Below are 27,901 nucleotides of genomic sequence, written 5' to 3' on the forward strand. Positions count from 1 at the left end.
TTGGATATCCTGATCCTGCAGAGCTATCTTCACCTGTTGATACAACACAGAAACATTATTGGGATGTGTTAAGAAAATTCATTACGTAGCTTCATTATTCTCATGAATCATTTTAAGTATTCATTTAAATTTGGCAATGAAAATGAATATTTGGCCATGAAATACAATTACAGTATCTGTTACTATTTGGTGTTTTGATTATTATCTATACTCCTAACTGTGCTCTCGGCATTGTAGCATAGCAACAGAATGACCAAAAAATAAGCCTTCAAGATGCTCTTGAAGGACTATGGAGTTGTTTGGCTTTTGCATTTTGAATTAATTGACGCTAACAAAGTATGTGTGCAGTAGGATTCCCTGATGCAGAGTGAAATCAAAACATAATGCTATGTTGGACTCTCTTCTCTGAAGTTTCATCTTCATGACTTGATACATCTGAGGGAAGTAATTTTTCCTAAACTGCCATTTTTATTTGCAATATAAAACTGCCTTAAAAATGTGGTATTGATGGATGAATGACTACTTATGGATCAATGATTAAATATGACTCGTAGAATACGGCAAGTGTTACAGTGATGGCCTCCACTACCTCTACTCCTACTACTACCTATCATTTTTAAAGCATTACAAATGTACACAGCACTGCACAAATACACACAAGAAACAGTCCCTGCAACTTAGAGTTTGCAAATCCAGTCAAGATAAACAGACAGGACAAAAAATACTTTGAGAGGTTTCATATTTTAAGAAAATGATTAAAATCAACAAGGCTGTTATTAGGAGAACTAGGGGATAAGATTTAAAAGCAGCATAAAAAAGAGGGGTTTGTAGACTGGAGTTGAATAAGGACAGAGAGGTGTAAAGAATGGAGCTGAGGGGGAGGAGGTGGAGGAGAAGGCCATAGATAAGAGTGACTTGCTTAATGAGCAAAGTTCGTAAGTGGGGATGTATGGACAGCTAAGAGAAGAGAGGAGTTGAATGAGTGCACTCATAGGGGAGTAAGAGAAGCTTTATCTGCATGCAGAAGCGGATAGGGAGCCAGTGTAGTGACTTGACAAGAAAAGTTACAAGTGTAATGACACCGATGATACAAGTCATGCTGCTGAATTCTGAATAGATTGCAATGGAGAGAGATGGCTCTCCAGCAGATCTGTGAGAAGCAGCTTGCAGTGAGTGGTATAACAGGGGATGATGAGTGGGTGGTCTTTTGGTAATGTGTTCAAAAAGGAAGGGATGGATTTTGGTGATAGAGAAAGAAATGATATCTAACAGCAGTGTGTTGGATGTATGTATAGAGTGTAAGGTGGCTGTGGGACATCCAGGCAGCAATGGCCAACAAGCAGGTTGAGGTGTAGAGAAATAGTGGTGGAGGAGGATCTGCAGAGGACACAATGCAAGTGCAATGGGAGAGGTAAATGATGGCCAAAACAGAATGGGGTCCTGAAATCCAGCTTAGAACAGATTATGAAAGTGTGGTGATTAACAGAGTAAAAGCAGCAGATAGATCAAGGAGGATGAGGATCAAGAATGTTTGGCAATGAATCAGTCACTGGACTAAAACAGATGGGAAATGCTTGAGGAGAAAGTCAAAACAGTAGAGGCAAACAGCATGTTTAAGAACCTTCATTTTCAGTTTTTATTTTAATTCCTCTGGAATGTATTAGTGTTTATAATGAACAAAATTTAGAGAAAAAATCCGCAGAAACAATGACTCTGCAATTATTCCAGGTCTTGGCCACAGTGAAAGGTGCACTGACACAGAGAGGACTGGTCACCCTTACTATGAGTGCAACACCCAATTGATGACAGATATAACTAATAAAGGACCCTAAGACCTTGCAGGAAATGATTCCTGACCATACTGTAACCTGGAAATTAGCACAGAGGTAAAGGGGCTTCTTTTAAAGAAGATGCAGTAAAGAACAGAAAGGAAAATCTGGTTAAAGTGTGACAACTACTGCAAATTACAGCCCAGCCCTAGTGTAACATTTCAAGAGAGAAAGCGGCTTAAGTCTGAGAATGTACCTGATGTCTCGTCAACCTGCAAATAAAGGAAACAAAACACAGACACTATTAGTACAGCACAAAAGGGCAATAACTGATTATACGTCAAGCCTTCAAGGGATAACTTGTAAATCGCTGACTGGATTATAACAGTGAGTTCTTCCCCTGCCATTAAAACAAACAAAAAATAAACCCTTGCAATCTAATAAGTGGAAGAGATCTCAAGCTCATCCAGCCCAAGATCATCAAATTCCACCCAACCCCACTCACTCCCACCGCCCCACTGAGAATTATTTCATGAAATCTATTTTGGGCCTCATTTACTAAGCATTTGTTCCATAGACACAGAATAGGATAAAGGCCTTGTAAACCAGGCCCACTGATATTGTAATCCAACCGACTTCAGATGTTGGCTGTAATTAATGTTACCTAACAAGAATAGGATCAGCAGTGGAAGGAGATGATTAAAGCAACAGTTTCTGTCCAGAAACCTATCCATGAAGTTTCCTCCTTCCCCAGGAAAAGCTTTTTTCTATTTCTTTCATTTCATTGGTTTTCATTGTTATTTTTCTTGGTTCATCCCCCTAGTGTCTAAAGCATCTCTTCTTTTTTTAGCTCTCTCCTCATCTATAATTGTTTAAGCCAATAAGGTCTGACACTCCATGATATAGAAGAGACATGAGAACACATTAGAAAATTATAAGAAATGAATTTGTGGTCACATTTAAAGAGGCAATATTGCAGGGTACATTTATCAAAGATTGCCACCAAACTCTAACTTTTATTCTTTTCTTTAGCAAATTACTCAGGGGTGCTAATACAGCACCCAGATTGGCATTGTTTTGGGGTTTTTTTTCCCATTTTTGTTCATTACAATAAACTGATACATTTGAGAGAAAAATCAAAATGAAACTGAAAATAAAGATTTTTAAGCATGTCCAAGCAGACTTGAAAGGAAGCAGAGAGATGCGACAATAAATAGTAGGCAGTGTAGGGTCAGTGAGAGCTTTTTAAGGAATGGAGTCATTACAGCATATTTGAAGGCGGTGGAATGTCATACATTGAAGATGTGACAGATGGAGGGGATCATGGCAGAGGAAACAAGAGCTAAAGAGCTGGGGTGGGAAAGGGATCAGAGGAACAAATAGTGAGTTTGGAAGAGGACAGAAAATAGGCAGTTTCCTCCTCTGTCATTTCAGAAAAGGAAGAGAAGGTGGGAGTGGTCAAAGGAAGGGGTGGGGAATTAAATGGGGGAAGGAAGAGAAAGTTGACTGGGGAAGAACTCAAGATTAATCTTGTGAACCTTGTCATTTTTCCATAGCCTGAGTATAGAGTGAAAGAGGGCTGCAGAGGCATTTTGTAAAAAGGGAATTGAATGTGGTAAGGAGATAGCAAGGGTCATAGGGTGCGGTCATAGTAGTCTTGCTTGGTAAGAACGATAGCAGACTGGAAAGAGGTCAGCATGAGGAGTTTAGGCAGAGATGTTCTGCAGAGCTGGTATAGAAACCTAGGAAGCAGATTGTGGGTGTGAGCCAAGGCTGAGATTTAATACCCTTTATAGGAAAGGGAAAGAGAGGGGGAAGAGCAATCATGTCCAAAGCAGCGGAGAACAGGTAATAAGAAGAAACTGTCTCATCAACAGACTCTGACAATGGCCTGACAACCTCAACTTTGCTTCTTATGCAACACTCAGGCCCCCATCTATGTCTTATTACAAGGTTTTGTATTATTCTTGACAGCCCCCAAGGCTAGTGAAGCTGTTGTAAAAAAATCCAGGCTCCCCTCTGACAAGTTTGAGTTTTAACCATGGTCCCTACCATGGTGCAGGTCACCCCAGTGCTTCCTTGGAGGTCCTATGGCAATCATACCCCTGCTGTTTAGGGTCATAACCACCACATGCAGGTCACCCCTATGCCTTCTTGGAGGCCCGATGCAATCCCACCACTGCTGCTTAGGGCTGTAACCCAACACTCCATTCAGATTACCCCAATGCTTTCTTGGAAGCCAGATGCCATCATACCACTACTGTTTAAGGCTGTAATCACCGTTCCATGCAGGTTATCTCAGCCTATGAAGAATTAGATCAACCTGGAGCAAGAGAGTCTGTGTTTCATAACCTCTTTGTACATCAGTGAGCATTTTTTGCCATCTTATATTCCTGTGTCTTCTTTTCCAGTAGTCAAGGTTTTCATTTTAATTTGTTAATACTTATGGCGCTATATGAGACTTCATGTACTAAGCATTTTTCTCATTGGCACAAGATGGGGAAAACTCTTTAGTACATCAGGATCATTAGGGATATGGAAAGGGAAATTTTTCTTTTTTGTTTGTTTGGTTTTTTTGTTCCGAGGTGGGGGGTGTTAGGATTTCAGTTCATTTAATGTTTATTTTGGATCATTTGGCAAAGTGAAAAAAACATTAAATTAAAAAAAAATCAAACCAAAACAGCCATAAAGTTTGTTTTACTACTGTATTGCTTTTTGGTAGTAAAACAATATGGCACTGGCCGGTTCTAAGGCTGGTACCATTTTTAAAGGGGAGTCAACAGGGTAGGAGCAAGTGGGGATCACTTCCTGCTCCTTTCTGTACTGAAGACCCCACAGAAGGGCTAAGTGAAGGCCCTGGCTCGGGCTCGGTATATTTGCAGGAAGCAGAGGGGTTAAGGGTCACAGAGAGGTCCAAGCTTATTTGCATGGGGTGAAAGGAGGGGCCTAGAGAAGCCCCAGTCAGGCCATAGTGAATACAAGCAGTGGCAAAGCCTGGGGAGTGCCTGCCTTTTTTGGGGGGGGACTATTTTGGTAACAAATTGAAAATATTCAAATATTTTCTGATATTTTTTAGTAAGTTAATTTCTACTCCAACCCATTCATAATAAACTGAAAATCAGCTTTTTCATTAAAAAAAAATGCATTTGTTTTAAATGAAGGCACATCACTATTGCCCATGACTGTTTTCACTGTAACTCATTAAGGGTCTGATTCATTAAAGCTTTCCCCTCATTATGTGTCTATGGGAAAAAAATGTTAGCATTCTAGGCTTTAAATATTTGTACTTATTAGTAATAAACTGCTCCCTTGAGTCTGGGTTTTCTTCTGAATATCAAGATTTGGTACGTATTTTGGAAGCCATTCGCTGGCATTCTCTTGTTTGTGGCCAGTTCTACATATTCTGATGAAGCTGAACACTTCCAAATGGAGGCTAACTGAAGCCCCAGTGAGAAATATGGTTTCATTCTTGACCTTAACAGAAAAGGTAAAGATTAGGATAGAATGTCTGGTTTATCAAGGCTTATAAAAAGATTTTATGTCATAAATGTTATTTTATTTTGGTTCTCTATTCCTGTGGAAGGAATGTTGCAACCTTCTTTGCTGTCTGTAGAGGTAAATAAAGCCATAATTTTAGATACTATACCTGCTGTGCCATTTATATCTTGACCTGTTGATATAAAACACAATCTTTGTTAGGACAACTTAAAACATTCCCATGTGTAGATAATAGGAAAATAAAACATTTTTCTAAACATTTTTTATTAAACATCCAAGCCTGCAGCAGTAGGAAGTATTGTGAGACATTTGCCTGTCCTTATAGTTAAATGCACCAGCCCCAGATGAGACAGCATTTTATGATATTATTTTAGCCACCATGTTAGCAGCAAGACTCTGTAGGCTTTAGTTCTTAGCTAATGTTAAATCTGCCTATTGATTAACCAGTGCCAAGATTCTATTTTCAAATCATAAATAGTTGTGGTCATAAAGGAACCACTAGATGGCAGAGTTTGCCTAAATTGTAATTGGAAAGATCCACTTGTGAGGGAAGGAAATTTGGTTTAAAGGGGTAGAATGTGTCCTACAGCAAGCACTCAGCCATCATAACCCACTTTCCAAACTGACTAATGGTTATATATAGAAAGAAACCCTTGGTTTATTCAAGCCTTCTGCTTTCCTTCCACCAAATGTTCATTTTCATTTACTTTCTTATTTATTCCATTATCCTTTCTGTTCGTTCATGCCTATGCTCCCGTGGCTTCCAAACTGATGATTCCCTTCTTCTGAATCCTTCGTGTCCTGACACTAACTGTCCCATAATGACCGCCATTGACTATCACATGAACCAAGTTACAAAAAGACAAGTTCATCTCTCTGCAGCTCCTGTATGATTGACATCTTTTCTTCTCTTCTTCTGCATTATCTTCCCTGCCTCACAAAATGGTTATGATCATGCCTTCCCTACACACACACACTTTGGATTCATCTCTCAGCCCGCTCTGTTTTTTTCACTGATACAAATCAGGATAAGGGATAACTCATACAAAAATGTCTTTGATGATGATATAACTTTTTTTTAAGTAAATAAAAAATTGGATTTCCTGGCAGGCTTCTGTTCTCTGGGCCTGCCAGGATAGAGATGCTTTAAAAAATGGCATTCACAGCCCCTAATGGAGAGAGTCATAAGTCATTGTGCGACAGCAACATCTAGTGGTCATACTTAGGGCTCATGGCTGAGGACGAATATTGAAATGACTCAGATAAGTGAGCTAACAAAAAGGGGAAGGGTCCCCAGGTGGTTGTGAATAAAAGCTCATGGCACAGTAGAGGTCTGCTTCAATTGAGCTACAAGCCCAAAGAAGCAGCTGGGAAGTGCCTAGCCAAAGTAAAATTGCTCTCTAGGTGTCAGCTATCACAGAATGGCCGCAATTCCCAGAGGTCAGGAACATCACCTCTGAAGCATCCCCAGAATCAGCCAGCCCAAGTAGATGTCAAAACTAGGGAATGAAATCTAGCTCTCCCAAATGCATGCTCAACACTGCCACTGAGGGCCCCAGACTATGCTTCTTTGTTCCGTTTCTAAATAACAGACCTACTTTCTTATTCTCCTAGCCTTTTAAATGCACCAGTTTTCAGCAACTATAATACGCTACTGCTATAATACTTGTAAAATATCAAGTGACAGCAATCGACTTCAAAATAAGGAAAGGGGGCAGATAATTGCTATAATGCCGTTTCACAAACAAAACCGCTTGTGTTTCAGTAGGAGTAACTGCTGCAATTAGGACCTCATTCGCTACGGCTTTTCTCCCATTCTGTGTCTATGGGAAAAGACCTTGAAGACTCAGCTTCTTAATGTAAACCAGTGGTTCCCAAACCTGAGCTGGAGGACCCTCAGGCCGTCAGGTTTTCAGGATGTCCACAATGAATATGCATGAGATAAATTTGCATGCACTGCCTCCATATCATGCAAATTTTATCTCATGCACCTCTGATCTAAAACTAAACTAAATTAAAATGGTGGAATATCAACGTGAATTGAATGCAGACATTTTGCCATGAATGTTAACAATATTTGAAGAGTTTTAATTTTGATGATGGTATTAACTGACTTCTATAATCTTGACATCACAATTCAGAAAAACTGTACTTTTTTTGTATTACTGTATTGTCTTTTCTTTGTTTAAAAGCATTCAGCTGTAACACAAATCTAATGTATCTTATTTTAGAGAAAGATTTGCTTAAACTGAGACTTTTATTATTTTTGGCAGTTAGGTCCCATAATTATATTTTGGATCTGATTCACTAAACATTTACCCAGAGCCACGGAATGGGAGAAACAGCCATAGTGAATCAGACCCAAAGTGTTTTGTTTTTATATAATTCATGCTTACTTGTAATTAAAATACTTTTGAAGGGGAGGAGGGGGAAAGAATTTATCTTATTTATGGTATCTTAAGTGCTATCAATTTCTGTTTTAATCTTATATTTTTTTTTGTGTATGGGCAAAGCTGGAACAAGATTATAGCAGCAGCCCTTTAAAACCACTGGCCGTCCACAGGCTTGCCAAGCAAACTGGGGATATTCACAGCATTTGTCCTTGACGTCAATGGTGAAGCTTACAGCTTACCATGAAAATCCACCAACTACCACAATTTTCTGACCATTCTGATAGGACAGCACCATATTCTTTTGCTCCATTCTCTACTTTCTCTGCCTTTTGTAATTTCTCTAAGTGAGACTTGTGTATTTCAATAAGTGCACAATGCCTTTTCCTATGCATGAGAATTCCTCCAAAAGTTCACCAGTTCTCATGCACTTGGGTTTGGCTTTGCACACTTATTTTTGCTTGCTTCAATTTCAGAACAAGTTGCACTTAGCAGAAAGCATTTGCTAATGGTTGTTAAAAAGTGCACAACTTAGCTAAATGAACAAGATATTTTTTTTTAAAACAAGGAACTTAAAAAGAATGTGCCCCATTAAAATCATTTAAGATATCAAAGATTTTTATTAATGTTGAAAATAATACCTGTATAAATGAGCTATATATATAGGTTCCATATCTGCTGCATAACAATTAATAAGATCCAAGAAAATCATATTTGAAATATGTAATATTATTTTGTCAAGATAATGGAAGGTTTTTTTCTTTAAAGTTTTTAAAATTTTTAACATTTTGGAAAAAAGTTACTAATTTGGTTCCAAACTGTTTGGTTTATTTCTTGGCTAAATATAAATAATTAAAAGGCCAGAAACCTCACTTTATAGCTATTTCCCTGAGTAAAAGGTTTTTTGAAAATTGTCCATCCTTCCCTTGGGTAAAATTATATGCGTTGTACACTAAGGGGTAGATTTTCAAACAAGGCGCGTTGGCGTACTTTTGTTGGCGCTCCAGGCGCAAACAAAAGTACGCGGGATTTTAGTAGATACGCGCGGAGCCGCGCGTATCCACTAAAATCCTGGATCGGCGCGCACAAGGCTATGAATTCTGTATAGCCGGCGCGCGCCGAGCCGCGCTGCCTATCCCTGTTCCCTCCAAGGCCGCTCCGATTTCGGAGCGGCCTTGGAGGGAATCCTCTAACGCCCTCCCCTCATCTTCCCCTCCCTTCCTCTATCTAACCCACCCACCCGGCCCTGTCTACACCCCCCCCTTACCTTTCTCCGGGGATTTACGCCTCCCGGAGGGAGAAGTAAATCCCCGTGCGCCAGCGGGCCTCCTGCGCGCCGGGCCGCGATCTGGGGGCGGGTACGGAGGGCGCAGCCACGCCCCCGGACCGCCCCGGGCCGTAGCCACGCCCCCGTACCCGCCCCCAAAACGCTGCCGACACGCCCCCGAAACGCCGCGACGACCGGGCCCGCCCCCCGACACACCCCCCTCGGAGAACCCCGGGACTTACGCGAGTCCCGGGGCTCTGCGCGCGCTGGTAGGCCTATGTAAAATAGGCTCCCCGGCGCGCAGGGCCCTGCTCGCCTAAATCCGCCCGATTTTGGGCGGATTTAGGCGAGCAGGGCTCTGAAAATCTGCCCCTAAGCATAACAAACAGGTGTTTTTGAATTGGGGTTAAGTCGGGGAGGATTTAATATATGTTCTTCAAGTATTCTTGGTCTAGAATGGCCATGGTCATTTTAGGATTAATACATTAAGTATAAAATGCTTGCAGGGTTAATACAATATGAAAAGTCATACAGAAAAGGAAACTTCATGGGATGGGGGCATTAACTCTACGCAGTCAGTAGGGTCAGTCAATAAAGCAGACAAACCTACACACTTCCAGATATATCCCTTCCTCTGATATGCTCAATATTTAAGTCCAGACAGCTACGTTCATACTTCTGTCTTCTAAAATGAACATTCTTTGCCTAATTCTGCTAAATCCCTAGGTTTGCTTTTTTAAACAACCAATCTACAACACATATTGGGGTAGATTTTAATAAAGTACACCCGCGTGAACAAGAGTACGCCGGATTTTAATAGATATGTGCGTAGCCGCACGTATCCTTTAAAATCCTGGGTCAGCGCATGCAAGGCTGTGCAAAATCGGCAGCCTGCACATGCCAAGCCACGCAGCCTGCTTCTGTTCCCTCCGCAGGCGTAACTTGAGCACGCTGGGCCGGCTGCTGGCGCTCCATGTTCCAGTCCAGGGGCCGTGGCCACAACCTCGGAGCGCCCCCGGGCCGGCACCATGCCCCCCGGAATGCCCCCGAACTTCGCGCCACCCCCCGACATGCCCCCTAGCAAAGCCTCGGGACTTGCATGCGCCACCGAGCCTATTCAACATAGGTTCGGCGTGCACAGGGGGAGGTTGGGGCAGGTTTTCGGGGGGTACACGCGTATCTTACGCGCGTACCCCTTCGAAAATCTGCCCCTAAGCTTACACTTTTTTCTGTCTGACCTTTTAATAATTCCATATAGGGGTAAATGTCAAAGCCATTCACATGCACAAAACTCAATTTTATGCATGTTATCGATTATACTAAAATAACCCAGTGTTGAGTGGGAAGCAAACTGAACGGAGGCAGGGGCGCACACAGTTAAGGCAGAGATGACACTTACATGCATGTTTTTTTATTTGCATGCAAGGAAGCGTGTGCTCGTAAGCTCTCCATCGAGGAGGTATAACTTTTTACACAAGTAAATATGTGTGTATCCTTGGCCGGGTATATTTTCCTTTCAAAATACTCAATAAAGTCTACATGTGCCCGCAGACTTTACTACTATGTAGGCTATTTGAGATTTCTCCTCATATTGAATACTCCAAATGGATCTCATAATGCAAAAACAGCCTTGTACTAATCTCATATTATCATTCATATTCCCTTTCTTCCAACCCCTTTTCTTACCAATGCAGGTGTGTCTATATGCAAAGAGATCTTGCCTAGGAATTAAAAAGCCAGCTCTCTCCACCAATATTGCTCCACTCAAACTCACTCTCAGCAGATTTCTAATAAACAATGTAGAATGTGTACTGGAAGCTGATCTTCTCATTCCTAGGAAGCTAAACCCTCTTTGCCATCTCTGAATCTAAAAGCATTTTCAATTAGACGTAAGAAGGTCCATATTGAAAAGCATTTGCCGGTTAACAGAGAGGTTAGCCAACTAAATGAATATTTGGGCACATATCCAGCTAACTTCTAGCAGGCGAATAAGTTAGGGAGCCAGAATTTAGTCAGGTAAGTTGGGTGCATTATGGGGCCATAACTGGAAGGAGTTGTTAACCGGCTAAGTTAACCTTCTAACTCCAATATTCAGAGTTAGCCAGATGACTTAGCTGGCTAAGTCTGCTCGGGCCAAATAGCTGTCCTAAAGTTAGTCAGCTATAGTTAGCCAGCTAACTTTAAGATGGCCAGCTAGATTCAATAGTGCAGCTGCATTTCAATAGTGCACATACATTTCCTTTAATGTATTTTGCATTATTGTTGCATTCAATGTTTCCTTTTTCAAGAGTGTTCTAAAATATACATTATAGAAAGATTATAAATAAAAAGTACAAATAAAAAGCACGGTAAAGTCAAGAGTGCCAATTTTAACATGCTTTGTAGCCAGGCTTTAGCACAGGGGTGGGAAACTCCAGTCTTCAAGGGTCACAAATTGGTTGGTTTTTCAGGATATCCCAAATGAATATGCATAAGAGAGATTTGCATGCACATTGCTTCAGTTGTATGCAAATCTATTTTATGCATATTCACCTTCAAGACCCAATTGGTTTGCGGCCCTTGAGGACCAGAATTGCTTATCCTGCTTTAATGCCTGATATACAAGATAAGGATACGCAGAACAGTCATATGCACATAGGAGAATGGTAAAATAGTCATGGTCATTACAGTGTATGGAAGCTCTGCATAGGCATCTGGTTTTCCTGAATTATCCAGCCCAAAATGAAAGGGAAAGTTAGCCTGGACATCTGCCCTTCCCTGCCTGTCCCCTCTTCCTACAAGTCCCCTCCATGCAAGTCCTTCCCCTTCCAATATAACCCCTCCAAACACACCTTCAATCCCCCCTGGAGTCTCTTCCCTCTAATCCTGCTGGCCAGACCCCAAAACAACCCCTGAATTCCCCCATCCGCTTGTGCGGTCAAAATGCATGGCAGTACTGGGTAATATCAGACTGTTGCGGGAGGGGTGAGCAAGTAGGGGACAAGACACACACTTCTTCTCAACTGGTGCAAGGATGCCTCTTCTGTGGGGGATGGGGTGCCTGCTGAGGATGGATCAGAGATTGGAGGAAGGCCCAATATAATGTCTACCCCTGCTGCTAGATGCCCTACCATGTAGGGTCATGCATTATCATTTAACTTCATCCCTGGACTAAGAGCTAAATTTAGCATATTAAAAGAGTGTGCTCAATTTAACTCCTGGTCTGGAGCTCCTAGTAAATTGCATAGTAACTGTAAATGAATTAATTACCATACTATTTAAATTATTATTACACACAGGTGTGTTAACTTTTAGCACGCTCTCGTATATCTTACAAAAAGATGATTTTGACATGCAGTTGGGTCTTGATAAATCATATGCATAACCCCACCCCCTGAGATGTGTATGCTAGGCATAATTCCCATTTAGTGCACAAGACCCTTTGTGACAAAAACTAGAAGTTAGAGGCTAGAGTAGTAGACTTGGAGGAGCTGAGGGAGACAGAGAGGTACATTGACGAGACCTTCAGGGACATAGTAGCCAAGTCCCAAATCCAGTCTGGTAGCCCTAGTGCTGCCTTGGATCAGAAAGGTCTCCCAGTAGGAGAACATCACCCTGGTGTAGCAGGAAGTGATCCTGTAGCAAGGACCTGCTCTCCAGGTGATGTATTGTCCTCTCGCACCGAGGACAAGTCTCCCAGGGCTACTGCCCAGGAGGGAAGGGTTAGGCCTGCCATCATAGTTGGCGATTCAATTATTAGAAATGTAGATAGCAGGGTGGCTGGTGGACGTGAGGACGTGAGGACCGCCTGGTAACTTGCCTGCCTGGTGCGAAGGTGGCAGACCTCACACGCCACCTAAATAGGATTATAGACAGTGCTGGGGAGGAGCCGGCTGTCGTGGTACATGTGGGCACCAACGACATAGGAAAGTGTGGGAGAGAGGTTCTGGAAGCCAAATTTAGGATATTAGGTAGGAAGCTAAAATCCAGAACCTCCAGGGTGGCATTCTCTGAAATGCTTCCTGTTCCACGTGCAGGACCCCAGAGGCAGGCAGAGCTCCAGAGTTTCAATGCGTGGATGAGACGATGGTGCAGAGAAGAGGGATTCAGCTTTGTAAGGAACTGGGGAAACTTTTGGGGAAAGGGGAGACTTTTCTGAAAGGATGGGCTCCACCTTAACCAGAGTGGAACCAAGCTGCTGGCACTAACTTTCAAAAAGGAGATAGAGCAGCTTTTAAACTAGAACAAGGGTGAAAGCTGACAGTCACTCAGCAGTGCATGGTTCGGAGAAATGTATCCTTGAAGGATACTAATGAAACAGGAGAGTTAGGGCATCCCAACAGAGAGGTTCCATTACAAGCAAACATAGTCCATATGCCTATATGTAAAAAATCACCAAAACTAATGATTTCCGAATTATCCCAAACAACTGAAAAGCAGGTTATTAAAACAAACAAAAAACACACTTTCAAATGTCTATATGCCAATGCCAGAAGTCTAAGAAGTAAGATGGGAGAGTTAGAGTGTATAGCAGCAAATGATAAGATTGACATAATTGGTGGAAGGAGGATAACCAATGGGACAGTGCTATATCAGGGTACAAATTATATCGCAATGATAGGGAGGATCAACTTGGCGGGGGTGTGGCACTTTATGTCCGGGAGGGTATAGAGTCCAACAGGATAAAGATCATTCAAGAGACTAAATGCTCAGTAGAATCTATATGGGTAGAAATCCCATGTGTGTTGGGTAAGACTATAGTGATAGGAGTATACTACCGTCCACCTGGACAAAATGGTCAGACAGATGATGAAATGCTAAGAGAAATCAGGAAAGCAAACCAATTTGGCAGTGCAATAATAATGGGAGATTTCCATTACCCCAATATTGATTGGGTAAATGTAACATCAGGACTTGCTAGAGATATAAAGTTCCTGCATGTAATAAATGATTGTTTCATGGAGCAATTGGTTCAGGAACCAACAAGAGAGGGAGCTATTTTAGATTTAATTCTTAGTGGAACACAGGATTTGGTGAGAGAGGTAATGGTGGTGGGGCCACTTGGCAACAGTGATCATAACATGATCAAATTTAAACTAATAACTGGAAGGGGGACAATAAGTAAATCTGCAGCTCTAATACTAAACTTTCAAAAGGGAAACTTTGATAAAATGAGGAAAATAGTCAGAAAAAAACTGAAAGGTGCAGCTGCAAAGGTTAAAAGTGTTCAACAGGCTTGAACATTGTTTAAAAATACAATCCTAGAGGCACAGTCCATATGTATTCCACGGATTAAGAAAGGTGGAAGGAAGGCAAAATGATTACCGTCATGGTTAAAAGGTGAGGTGAAAGAGGCTATTTTAGCCAAAAAATCATCCTTCAAAGATTGGAAGAAGGATACATCTGAAGAAAATAGGATAAAACATAAGCATTGTCGTTAAGTGTAAAACATTGATAAAACAAGCGAAGAGAGAATTTGAAATGAAGTTGGCCATAGAGGCAAAAACTCATAATAAAAACGTTTTTAAATATATCCGAAGCAAGAAATCTGTGAGGGAGTCGGTTGGACCATTAGATGACTGAGGGGTTAAAGGGGCTCTTAGGGAAGATAATGCCATTGCAGAAAGACTAAATGAATTGTTTGCTTCCGTGTTTACTAGTGAGGATGTTGGGGAGATACCAGTTCCGGAGTTGGTTTTCAGGGGTGATGAGTCAGACGAACTGAACGAAATCACTGTCAACCTGGAAGATGTAGTAGGCAAGATTGACAAACTAAAGAGTAGCAAGTCACCTGGACCGGATGGTATGCATCCTAGGGTACTAAAGGAACTCAAAAATGAAATTTCTGACCTATTAGTTAAAATTTGTAACCTATCATTAAAATCATCCATTGTACCTGAAGACTGGAGGGTGGCCAATGTAACCCCAATATTTTAAAAAGGCTCCAGGGGTGATCCGGGTAACTATAGACCAGTGAGCCTGACTTCAGTGTCAGGAAAAATAGTGGAAACTATTCTCAAGATCAAAATCGTAGAGCATATAGAAAGACATGATTTAATGGGACACAGTCAACATGGATTTACCCAAGAGAAGTCTTGCCTAACAAACCTGCTTCATTTTTTTGAAGGGGTTATTAAACATGTGGATAAAGATGAACCGGTAGATGTAGTGTATTTGGATTTTCAGAAGGCGTTTGACAAAGTCCCTCAAGAGAGGCTTCTACGAAAACTAAAAAGTCATGGGATAAGAGGCGAATTCCTTTCGTGGATTACAAGCTGGTTAAAAGACAGGAAACAGAAAGTAGGATTAAATGGTCAATTTTCTCAGTGGAAAAGGGTAAACAGTGGAGTGCCTCAGGGATCTGTACTTGGACCGGTGCTTTTCAATATATATATCAATGATCTGGAAAGGAATACGACGAGTGACGTTATCAAATTTGCGGATGATACAAAATTATTCAGAGTAGTTAAATCACAAGCAGACTGTGATACATTACAGGAGGACCTTGCAAGACTGGAAGATTGGCCATCCAAATGGCAGATGAAATTTAATGTGGACAAGTGCAAGGTGTTGCATATAGTTACACGATGTTAGGTTCCATATTAAGAGCTACCACCCAAGAAAGAGATCTAGGCGTCATAGTAGATAATACACTGAAATTGTCGGCTCAGTGTGCTGCAGCAGTCAAAAAAGCAAATAGAATGTTAGGAATTATTAGGAAGGGAATGGTTAATAAAACGGAAAATGTCATAATGCCTCTATATCGCTCCATGGTGAGACCACACCTTGAATACTGTGTACAATTCTGGTCGCCGTATCTCAAAAAAGATATAGTTGCAATGAAGGTACAGAGAAGGGCGACCAAAATGATAAAGGGGATGGAACAGCTCCCCTATGAGGAAAGGCTGAAGAGGTTAGGGCTTTTCAGCTTGGAGAAGAGATGGCTGAGGGGAGATATAATAGAGGTCTTTAAGATCATGAGAGGTCTTGAACGAGTAGATGTGACTCGGTTATTTACACTTTCGAATAATAGAAGGACTAGGGGGCATTCCATGAAGTTAGCAAGTAGCACATTTAAGACTAATCGGAGAAAATTATTTTTCACTCAACGCACAATAAATCTCTGGAATTTGTTGCCAGAGGATGTGGTTAGTGCAGCTGGGTTCAAGAAAGGTTTGGATAAGTTCTTGGAAGAGAAGTCCATTAACTGCTATTAATCAAGTTTACTTAGGGAATAGCCAGTGCTATTAATTGCATCAGTGCATCAGTAGCATAGGATCTTCTAAGTGTTTGGGTTATTGCCAGGTTCTTGTGGCCTGATTTGGCCTCTGTTGGAAACAGGATGCTGGGCTTGATGGACCCTTGGTCTGACCCAGCATGGCAATTTCTTATGTTCTTATGTTCTTAACTGAAACATTAAGCATTCTTGATAACAAGAAACATAGTAACTTCTTCACAAGTTTTTTGCTACAAAGCAAGAAACTGCTGCTTTACAAAGTAAATGGTGGCAGCTTCTTGTGTCATAGGGCACTGAGTGCACCTTTTTATGGGAAAATTTACAAACTAACCCCCCTTTGATGAGAGAAACCAAATGTGTCACCCTGAAGCAGGCATCTGCCAAGATATGGACCATGTCTAGGTGATTTGAGGATTTCTCCATGTGACATATTGGGCACACTTTGAAGAACATTTCCTGCTACAAGGCGTACGCCTTAATACTGTTGTAAATGATGGAGAGCAGGGACTTGAGCTGGGAATTGAAGGGGAGGATAGTGGGAACTTGGCAAATGGGTGATTAGTAGTGGGAGGTGTTAGATTGGCTGGAGGGGAGAGTATGAGTGAGAGAGTGAGATGGGCTAAGAGAAAGAAGCTGAAGGGTTAGGAAAGACTGAAAGGGGTGAATGGCCTGGAAGACTGCAGAGAGGGTGAAAGACAGTGGAGGGGTGTGAGGAAAGGGATGGGTCTATGCAGGGGGTGACAGAGGGTGGGAATGGAGCTGGGGAGGTGGTGAAAGAGGGGGAAATAGGAAGCTGGTAGGGGGTAAGAGACATAAGAATGGGCTAAAGGCTAAGGAAGGACTGAGTGTCAGGGAAGCAGCAGGGGCTGGTGAGGGGATGAGAGCGCAGGAAGTGGATGAGGATACAGTGGTGGGAATGGGGGACTAGGGAATGGTTGAAAGGCAAAGGGGGATAGGATGCTGGAAAAAGAGTGAGAGACTGGGAATGGGAGGGCTAGAGGGGGTTGGGATAAGAGATGGAAAACTGGTAGATAGGTGAGAGGTTAAAAGAGGGAGACTGAGAACTGGAAGGGAGAGAGAGAAGAAGAGGAATGAAATTTACTTATGTGTGGATATAAAGGCAAAGAAGAGAGAAATAGAAAAAAAGATGAAGGGAAAGGATTAATGTCTGAGACAGATGTAGGGAAGGAAGAGAAGAAGACAGAGGAGAGAAGAAATGGAAAGTGTAATGGAGAAGCAAGAGATTGGGACCAACTCAATCATAAAAATAAAATACCCAGACAACAAAGGGAGAAAATATTTTACTTTCAGTTTTTAGAGAGTGGTATATGTCAGCTTTGGGAAGGTACATTTCTTATATCTTTGCATTTTCCTCAGTTCAGGAGGAAATGAATTAGTTTCTTTTTCTCTGGAGTTGCATTGCACGCAGAGTTGGGCTTCTCAAGGTTTCCATTTCAGTTTTTGTCTGCATTGTTCTGTTCTTAATTTATAGTCCCTTATTTTGTATTAATTATGGGTCATTTTGTGCTGTGTATGTGTGTGTGTGTGTGTGTGTGTGTGTGTGTGTGACTGAAGTGAGGGATCCTGCTGGCATGTAATGTATATCTGGCTTTTCTGTTTTTCCAGTAGAAGGTATTAGAGATGTGAATCGTGTCCTCGATCGTATTAACGATCGATTTCGGCTGGGAGGGGGAGGGAATCGTATCGTAGCCGTTTGGGTGTTTAGAATATCGTGAAAATCGTGAACCGGCACACTAAAACCCCCTAAAACCCACCCCGACCCTTTAAATTAAATCCCCCACCCCCAAATGCCTTAAATTACCCTGGGATCTAGCGGCGGTCCATAGCTAAATCGGGGGAAGGGGGAGGGCAGGAAAACCGGCACACTAAATCCCCCTAAAACCCACCCCCGACCCTTTAAATTAAATCCCCCCCCTCCCGAACCCCCCCCAAATGCCTTAAAGTACCCTGGAGTCCAGCGGCGGTCCGAAACGGGCTCCTGCTGTTGAAGCGTGTTGTCTTCGGCCGGCGCCATTTTGCAAAATGGCTGCCGCAAAATGGCGGCGGCCATAGACCAACACGATTCGACCGCAGGAGATCGTTTCCGGACCCCCGCTGGACTTTTGGCAAGTCTTGTGGGGGTCAGGAGGCCCCCCAAGCTGGCCAAAAGTCTCTGGGGGTCCAGCGGGCGTCCGGGAGCGATCTCCTGCCGCGAATCATTTTCCGTACGGATAATGGCACCGGCCATACACGTATGGCCGGCACCATTTTCCGTACGGAAAATGGCGCCGGCAGGAGATCGACTGCAGGAGGTCGTTCAGCGGAGGTTCGGAACCCTCGCTGAACGACCTCCTGCAGTCGATCTCCTGCCGGCGCCATTTTCCGTACGGAAAATGGTGCCGGCCATACGTGTATGGCCGGTGCCATTATCCGTACGGAAAACGATTCGCGGCAGGAGATCGCTCCCGGACGCCTGCTGGACCCCCAGAGACTTTTGGCCAGCTTGGGGGGGCCTCCTGACCCCCACAAGACTTGCCAAAAGTCCAGCGGGGGTCCGGAACCGACCTCCTGCGGTCGAATCGTGTTGGTCTATGGCCGCCGCCATTTTGCGGTGGCCATTTTGCAAAATGGCGCCGCCGAAGACAACACGCTTCAACAGCAGGAGCCCGTTTCGGACCGCCGCTGGACTCCAGGGTACTTTAAGGCATTTGGGGGGGTTCGGGAGGGGGGGATTTAATTTAAAGGGTCGGGGGTGGGTTTTAGGGGGATTTAGTGTGCCGGTTTTCCTGCCCTCCCCCTTCCCCCGATTTAGCTATGGACCGCCGCTGGATCCCAGGGTAATTTAAGGCATTTGGGGGTGGGGGATTTAATTTAAAGGGTCGGGGGTGGGTTTTAGGGGGTTTTAGTGTGCCGGTTTTCCTGCCCTCCCCCTTCCCCCGATTTACGATTTTTTGACGATAAATCGGGGAAATTGGTATTGTATCGTGGCCCTAACGATTTTTGACGATTTAAAATATATCCGACGATATTTAAATCGTCAAAAAACGATTCACATCCCTAGAAGGTATATTTATGGTCTAGGGCCTGCATTAATATTTACATTGCTGCCTTTTCCCAGGTACAGCTGCTGCTGTTTGAGTTCTGGGAGTTTGTTATGGTTTCACAAGGTTTTCTTTATAGGTTCTAAGTGTCTTTATTGAAGGGTTTGTGTTACTTCAAAACATTTCTGGCAGTGGAAGGTGTTTGTGTGGCTGTTACTGAGGTGACAACAGAATTTGAATATTTTTGTATGAAGAGATGGTGAGAGCCTGTCTGTTGGATACTTTAGCAGGGGTGGGGAGAGGGCAGCATCTCATCCCATCCCATTTTGTCCCTCACCTCAGGCGGCAGATTGCCTTAAGCTATTCCTGACTGCCGGCACCAGTAACCAATAAAGTAAAGCTCTGCTTCTGCTCTGGGGTTGCCAACACTATGAAGTATCTATCATCATCATCATCATCATCATCATCATCATCATCAAAGGCCAGCTCAACAAGGATTGGGGGCACTCCGTGAAGTTAGCAAGTAGCACATTTAAAACAAATCAGAGAAAATTATTTTTCACTCAGCACACAATTAAGCTCTGGACTTTATTGCCAGAGGATTTGGTTAAGGCAGTTAATGTAGCTGGGAAAGATTTGGATAAGTTCCTGGAGAAGAAGTCCATAAACTGCTATTAATCAATAGGGAAAAGCCATTGCTTGTTGCTGGCACTAGTAGCATGGGATCTATTTAATGTTGGGGTACTTGCCAGGTACTTGTGACTTGAACTGGACACTGTTGGAAACAGGATATTGGGCTTAATGGACCCTTGGTCTGACCCAGTATAGCATTTTATGTTCTTATGTTATATTCTTATGTTCTTATAGGATTCTGAAAGATCACAATGTCAGTGCAATGGAGTGCAGAGGAACAATCTAAAATTCAGGTTTTAGATTGCTTTACAACCTGTTATATTTAAGATATGCTCAATATAACACAGACATATCATTCTATGGCAGTAGTACCACAACAATGGTGCACACTGTGGAGCTGATGTAATAAATTCCATGTAAAAACCTGCACTATTTTTTAGTCCATATTTGCTTACATGCTAAAATGTATCTTTACTTTTGATGTAATAAGTTAATAATGCATTGCAATTAATAAATCTGCACTAAAATTGGTAGTTAATTTTTAATTTTAGTACCATTTTAGTTAGCGTTGAAAGCTAAGTTTAACTCATACCTCTAACCACTGAAGTAAAAAAAATAAAAAATCTGAAGCTTTCTGGTTCAGAATTAAAGACCTGGGACCCCTGAACCTGAGATTTTCCAGCCTCAATCACTTGGACCAGAGAATTGCTGACCCAGGTCCCCTAAACCAGAAAGACTCTGACCTGGCAGCCTTGAGCCAGAGACCTTCTGATTCAAGATCCTGTAGACAGAGAAACAATGACCCATGAACCTGAGGCCAGAGATATTGTGTTCTAAGACCCCCGAGAGTTAGGGGTTGGAAGCCTATAGTGGGAGTAGGGAGTTTAGTGGGTGTAATGGGAGTCTCAGGTCAGAGGTTCTCTGGCTCCAGGGTTCTGGGACAGAGGGTGTTAGTTTCAAAGTTCAGTGAAACTGGGATCCCTGGAACCTCCTAAACTTGGGCAGTTAGCTCCTGAGTTCTAAAAGCCCAGGAGCTCTAGAACAAATGCCCCAGACCTCAGAACCCTAGAACCAGGATGCATGGGTGTCCTGATCCCAGGGTTCCCAGGGCTGGGGGCATTGGTTCTAAAGATCCAACACTCTCAAGTCTGGGGCTACCTTACTCAGGGCTCGGGGCCCAAAAGTATCTGACTTGGCACGCTCAGGCTGAGGGATCTTGCTCAGAAATCCAGAGCCTGGGGATCCTAGATCTGAGAGTCACATATTTGGGGATCCCAGATCCGGACATCCCTCGCTTGGGGATCCCAGGTAGGTGGGTGGCTGATTTTTTAACTTCCATTTACTTACAATAGCTAAGTCAATGGAAGTTAAACTTTACTTTAGATCAGACCATGAAATACAGATTTAGCATTAAAATGGACAAATATTTAATACTGAATTTTAATCTCATTTCCCTGCATTGGAATTAATAGCTAATTTCTGCAAAAGTGTATTTGCATAGAAGTGCACTATTTTAATGCAGATTCTGTCATCGGGTTTGTGCACTAAAATCAGTATTATATTAATAATTACTTTAGCTTATCAAGAGTGCACCGAATATGTGCTGAACCATGTGCTATGCAATAATGTGGCTTATTACATTGGCCCTGATTGAGCTGAAAAATGTTCCGCTAACAGGGACTGTGACTTTCAGATAAAAATGCTGTTCTTGATCACTTCCTCTAGGTTTAGATGAACTGTAAAGGATAATTTAAGAACTTGCCAAGCATCCTGTTGTGTTAGGAGAGAAAGACTGGCCATAATAGCATGTCCCGTAGATAGGTATTTATATCCCTAGGATAGGCCCACCTAGTAACTCGTGGTGGGGATTAGGTAAGAGTGTAGGGGCTTAGGGGCTGCCCCTAAGCCCCTACACTCTTACCTAATCCCCACCACGAGTTACTAGGTGGGCCTATCCTAGGGATATAAATACCTATCTACGGGACATGCTATTATGGCCAGCTCTCTCTCTCTCTCTCTCTCTCTCTCTCTCTCTCTCTCCTCTCTCTCTCTCTCTCTCTCTCTCTCTCTCTCTCTCTCTCTCTCTCTCTCTCTCTCTCTCTGTGTCATTAATGCAATAAATACAGAGGTGGTATTATGTTGCACTATCTAACAAAGTTTTTTTGTTTTTAACTTTGATCCTCTTCCTTTGGAAGCCTTCTTGCAGTACTGGAAAGCACATTTTAAAATATTGTTTCAGGAAGTGCTGGTACTTAAATTCAAATTATTATAATTTATTTTAGACATAAATGTCAGTGGTTCATGGGCTCCTTGGTTTCATATTTTCTTCTCGCATCTTGACAAATTAGTCAAGAAGTTTATGCAGAAGTAAAGATTAAAAAAAATTAACTCAATCTGAATTAAATGAGATGAATTTAGATTTTGTAAAAAAAAAAAAAAAATTAGGTAACAGATGGCCTTCTTATTATTGATAGAGATTTGATGGCATTCAAGTTTCAGGTTAATTTTCCTTCACCATTTTGTGATAATTAAATGAAACAAGCCATGGTTCGTTAGTGGGTCTGTTTCAGGTATCAGAGTACCACAATGTGCCCCAGATGTTTTTCTCCAGCTAAACTGTATTTCTTCCATTTTGCTACAATTTTTGAACAAAGCAGTGTGGTTGCTGTATCTGTCCGCACGAATGCACAGACGTAAAGGTTAACAGATAAAAACAAACATATAGGGTGATACCTTTTTATTGGTCTAACTTAATGTAGTTTTCGGGAGCTAGCACTAGGGATGTGAATCGTTTTAGGACGATTAAAATTATCGTCCGATAATTTTAATATCGTCTTAAACCGTTATGGAACACAATACAATACAGATTCTAACGATTTATCGTTATAAATCGTTAGAATCGTGAGCCGGCACACTAAAACCCCCTAAAACCCACCCCCCACCCTTTAAATTAAATCCCCCCCCCCCCCCAACCCCCCCCCCCCCCCAAATAACTTAAATAACCTGCGGGTCCAGCGGCGGTCCGGAACGGCAGCGGTCCGGAACGGGCTCCTGCTCTGAATCTTGTCGTCTTCAGCCGGCGCCATTTTCCAAAATGGCGCTGAAAAATGGCGGCGGCCATAGACGAAAAAGATTGGACGGCAGGAGGTCCTTCCGGACCCCCGCTGGACTTTTGGCAAGTCTCGTGGGGGTCAGGAGGCCCCCCACAAGCTGGCCAAAAGTTCCTGGAGGTCCAGCGGGGGTCAGGGAGCGATTTCCCGCCGCGAATCGTTTTCGTACGGAAAATGGCGCCGGCAGGAGATCGACTGCAGGAGGTCGTTCAGCGAGGGTTCCGGCGCCTCGCTGAACGACCTCCTGCAGTCGATCTCCTGCCGGCGCCATTTTCCGTACGGAAAATGGCGCCGGCCATACGCGTATGGCCGGCGCCATTTTCCGTACGAAAACGATTCGCGGCGGGAAATCGCTCCCTGACCCCCGCTGGACCTCCAGGAACTTTTGGCCAGCTTGTGGGGGGCCTCCTGACCCCCACGAGACTTGCCAAAAGTCCAGCGGGGGTCCGGAAGGACCTCCTGCCGTCCAATCTTTTTCGTCTATGGCCGCCGCCATTTTTCGGCGCCATTTTGGAAAATGGCGCCGGCTGAAGACGACAAGATTCAGAGCAGGAGCCCGTTCCGGACCGCTGCCGTTCCGGACCGCCGCTGGACCCGCAGGTTATTTAAGTTATTTGGGGGGGGTTCGGGAGGGTGGGGGATTTAATTTAAAGGGTCGGGGGTGGGTTTTAGGGGGTTTTAATGTGCCGGTTTTTCGATTTTTCGATTTTTCGATTTTTCGATTTTTCACGATTTTTAACGATTTTTCACGATATTTTACCCCCCCAAACGGCAACAATACGATTCCCTCCCCCTCCCAGCCGAAATCGATCGTTAAGACGATCGAGGACACGATTCACATCCCTAGCTAGCACTCCCTGCCATGGATGAGAACAGAGCAAAAAATGACATTTGCCAGAATAAGTAAATCGTAGAAAGCATTGCAGTGATGACGTGAAGGGGAAATGGTGGTGGTGGTGAAGGGGGTTTCATATATGATCAGAAGGTAACAGGCAGTAGAACTGGCAGTGGATCATAAGGAGTTAAGAACTCTAGGTCTTTGTTGTGTCCTTTCTTGGCAGTTTCCAAGATCATTTTAACTTTCAAAGTTTATAATCATCAGATACTTGGAAACTGACAAGAAATTATTCAACAATAATCTAGGATTCTTAAAGCTCATTATGAACCATACATTTCAACCAGTCTGTCCCAGATCCCCTCCCCTCCTGTTTGCCCCCTTCACGCTACCAATTGGAATGCTGTTGAGGATTCACTTAATATTTTCTGGTAATTTTGCCTTTTGTTCATTCTTTTCCAATCTGAGGAAACGAGTTTTAGCCATCAAAAGCTAGTCATGAAATGTATTAAGTTAGTCCAATAAAAAGGTGTCAGCCTATATGTTTGTTTAAATCGAAAGAAAAGTGGCACTGTACAACGTTTTCAACATGCTAATTTGTTACAGGAGGAATAATCGGTTGCGTGCTTCCAAATTCAAGAATGGAGTGTTAGTAAGTTGTGACACCGTTTTAATGCGCCAAGAAAAGAAAGCAATGTAATAAGTATGTGATCTTTTAAAGAGAGGACCTGTGAGATCTCAGAAGCTTATGTATTACAGTGCCATTTTTCTTGGTTTGGTTCATTAAGAGGTATCGCAGCCTCACAAAATACCATCATATTCTAGTTAGAAGTTCTAGAACAGATATTGAGGCTCTGAGGTCTATTCATTCCTATACTAACATCGTTTATAAATTTCTTACACTAATTGAATTTAATGCATTTGTGAAGTTTTCTATGTATGAATTGATCAATTGATATCTTCACATTCACCTGCTTTTCTTGAGTATTTCTATCATTAAGAGGTATCACAGCCTAGAAGAATTCTGGCTTTCTCCGGCATCAATATGGCTACAAGAGCTGCTCTTACAAGTTCAACAATAAATTGTAATGAAAATTTAAATTTTGGAAAAAGCTTGGGACAAAGAACATAGCTCAAGCTTCTTGAGCAACTGACTTCAAGCAGGTTTGGAGGACTAGGGTGGAGGGATACCTGATTCTTGCAGAAAATACTGTTGCTTTTGTAGTGTTGCATTTATACTTGAAATACTTCAATCAAAAAAATGTAAAAAAATATTTGAAATATTTAGACTAGTGTATCTTGTTCCTGTTTGCTTCATTTTTTTTTTTGGGGGGGGGGGGGGGGGAGAGGATGTGACAGTTTTCTCCTGCCCCTTTCACCTTCTGACTCATTCGTAACCCTTCATTTGCAACTGCCCAGGGATTTCTCCCCCTGTTTTCCATCCCCTCCCGACTGGGTCTATGACACAGATGTGAGCATATGGAGTATTTACAGTGATACTCTACTGTCAGTGGCATAAATTCTGCCTAAGAAGGGAGAAGGGGAGGCAGTCAAGGTAGCCGAGAACTCTCAGCCCCTGCTACTTCTTCACAGGGGAGAGCGCCCCCTGTTATTACTTGGGAGACTAAAATTTAAACACACCATTGTCACTGTGGAATCCATCTAAGAAAAGACCACAGTTGTGCATTACTTAGAAGCCTGAAACAGGTCACATTCTTATACAGATAAACTTATTGGAGCCTAGATCCAAGTCATTATGCAAATATTATATAGTGATGCAATGCAGATTAATTGAAATATTGTACATGGTACTAAGGCAAGAGACCGATTATCTTTTATTTAGGAAAAAATTAAGTCATTAATTTTTCTTTCAAGCTTTTGGCTTGTAATTTTGGTTGATGTTCTTAGCCTGGACCTGTTGGTTATTGTGTTTGCTGAATGATGCCTGGGTACCTGGATTATACTAGAACAATGCTGTATTTGTGTTTTGTTTTGTTTTATTTTTTTGCTTCTTTTGTTTATATTATGTTTTGTTTGTCTTCTACTTTTATTTGATATTATTTCTTTTTCTATATTGTATTTTATTTTTCAGTTGTGCTACAGCCATATTTTGTGACTTAAGGGAATATAAATACTTGGAAAGAAATAAAATTGGAAAGAAAAGTACATCAGATGAAATCATTTTTCTCTCATCTCTGTTGTACAGTTAACCATTCCCCAAAAATCATCTGAAAATGGAAAGTCACGAATTTGGATAGAGCAAATCACCAGAATTTTGAGCAACCAAAAAGCAATTCAGTTGTAAAATGGAAGAAAATGTATCACCCCTGGATACTGCTCAAAAATGGCTATGATTTCGGTTCATTTCATAGCAGACATGTGATTGCTAATATACTTTAATAGGATGGCACCACAATAAATTGAATTGTGTCACTTTCCAGCTTTGTCCAATTTGTTCCATAATGCTTTGTTATCACTACTGTCATTTAGATCAGGAGGCTACAAAATGGCTTAAGAGTGCAAAAAGGAAAATGCTCTAGCAATAATTTTCCTCTAAAATAGGCACCATTAACTAGGCTAAGCTGGATTTGAAATGGGAATTATCCAAAATAGGAGAGCGATACAACCATAAACAAGAGAAACAAAAGGCAAAAACTGGTGGAAAACGAAGAAAAAAACAATAAATACAGTTAGAATATATAAACCAATGTACCACAAAAATACATATATAAAAAAGATTTTATTAAAAATCATTTAAAACAATCAATAAATCATAATCAAAATCATATATACCAACTAACATAAAATACTGTATTTGTATTTAAAAAGAATTGGAGATGTTTAATGCAAAATGCAGCCATGTCTGGACGTCAGTTTTAATTATGAGCAGGTTTTTAAGTACAAATATATTTGCTTTGAACATTTGTATATATGATGATGAGTAGGGCTTGTAGATTGTTTTACATGTGGTTATTACATGATTTTTAATTAGAAGTTTTAGATTTGTATCCTTGCATTGCATTTCTTTACATAAAGTTTAGGTTCTAACTTTTATTTGGTAGTCCTTGTTTTCCACTGCTTTTTGTCTTTTGGCTAAATAGGAATTAGCGACAATCATGGAAACATTTCTGTACATATCCCATACTTCACTAAGGTTCTTCTTTGGAGATGGAAACCAAACTTAAGTCTCAACATAAAACCCTAAGGATAAAGATCTACTATTTTAAGTATGTGGCTGTTTTTAAAAAAAAAATGCAGAAATATGATGACCTTTGGAGCCGCTGAATACTATTTATCCTTATATAAAATAGAACTTACCCCATAGGAGCATTAAAAGGAATAATGTAGTCAACGACATGGTAAAGGCTTGAGAGAGAAGAGACGTAGAATGGACTTTCTGTCTTGAAAAGTCAAAGAATAATGTCAGCTTCAGAATTTATACCCGGAGCCTTGTCATACTCATGTACATTGCCATGATGAAATTAGTTATGCAGAGAGGTAAGCAAATAGCATCTTTTGCCAAGTATGTAATCCTCATCAAGGCTGTTAGTCTAATTACTGAGCTTCCTCTGAAATCAAAAGCAAGTCACGTCTACCGTCCTGCAAAGTGAGAAATAATAAGAAAACTCAAAAATGATCTCTCTTAACATTGCATTAAAAGTATGATCGCACTTCTGTTCATGTCTAGCTTGTAATTAAAACACTTTTCAAAGTACCCTGGTTTCTTTTCCTCCTTTTTCCTTCTCTTTTTGTTAAACTATAAGAGATGTAAAATGTCTCTTGGAAATATTTTGGTATTAAATCCACACATCATTCTTCTATTACAAAATATATTAATAACCTTGCTTGACTGTAGATCGCACGCACGCACTCACCAGGTCCTTTTTTGAAGAAGAGGTCTGCGAGGTTTCTAAAGCTCTAACATCTTTTTGGTTGGTTCTTTAAAAAGAATCACAACCTACAAAAACTCCAGGCCCTTTTTTAATAAGGTTTTTGCATGGAATCTGAATGGCAGAAATGGCAATAAGGCCCATATTTTGAACAATGAAGAACAATCTAGGTTGCGGAGCTAGGGAGTTAATGCAAATATTTTGATGTTTTCTCTTTTAAACTTGAAAATTTGTTTGCTTTATTTTATTAGT

The 27,901-nt window shown here is 41.8% G+C and overlaps 1 long non-coding RNA gene across 1 annotated transcript; it reads right to left on the minus strand.

Moving 5' to 3' along the window:
• Positions 1-27,142, minus strand: LOC115099317. Its single transcript, XR_003858744.1, has 3 exons — positions 27,078-27,142; positions 5,416-5,439; positions 1-33 (listed from the first exon to the last, which is right to left on the minus strand). It is a non-coding gene; the product is annotated as an uncharacterized LOC115099317 (long non-coding RNA).
• Positions 27,143-27,901: the final 759 nt, after the last annotated feature.

Source organism: Rhinatrema bivittatum, chromosome 9, assembly GCF_901001135.1.
Source record: "Rhinatrema bivittatum chromosome 9, aRhiBiv1.1, whole genome shotgun sequence".
Lineage (NCBI taxonomy): Eukaryota > Metazoa > Chordata > Amphibia > Gymnophiona > Rhinatrematidae > Rhinatrema > Rhinatrema bivittatum.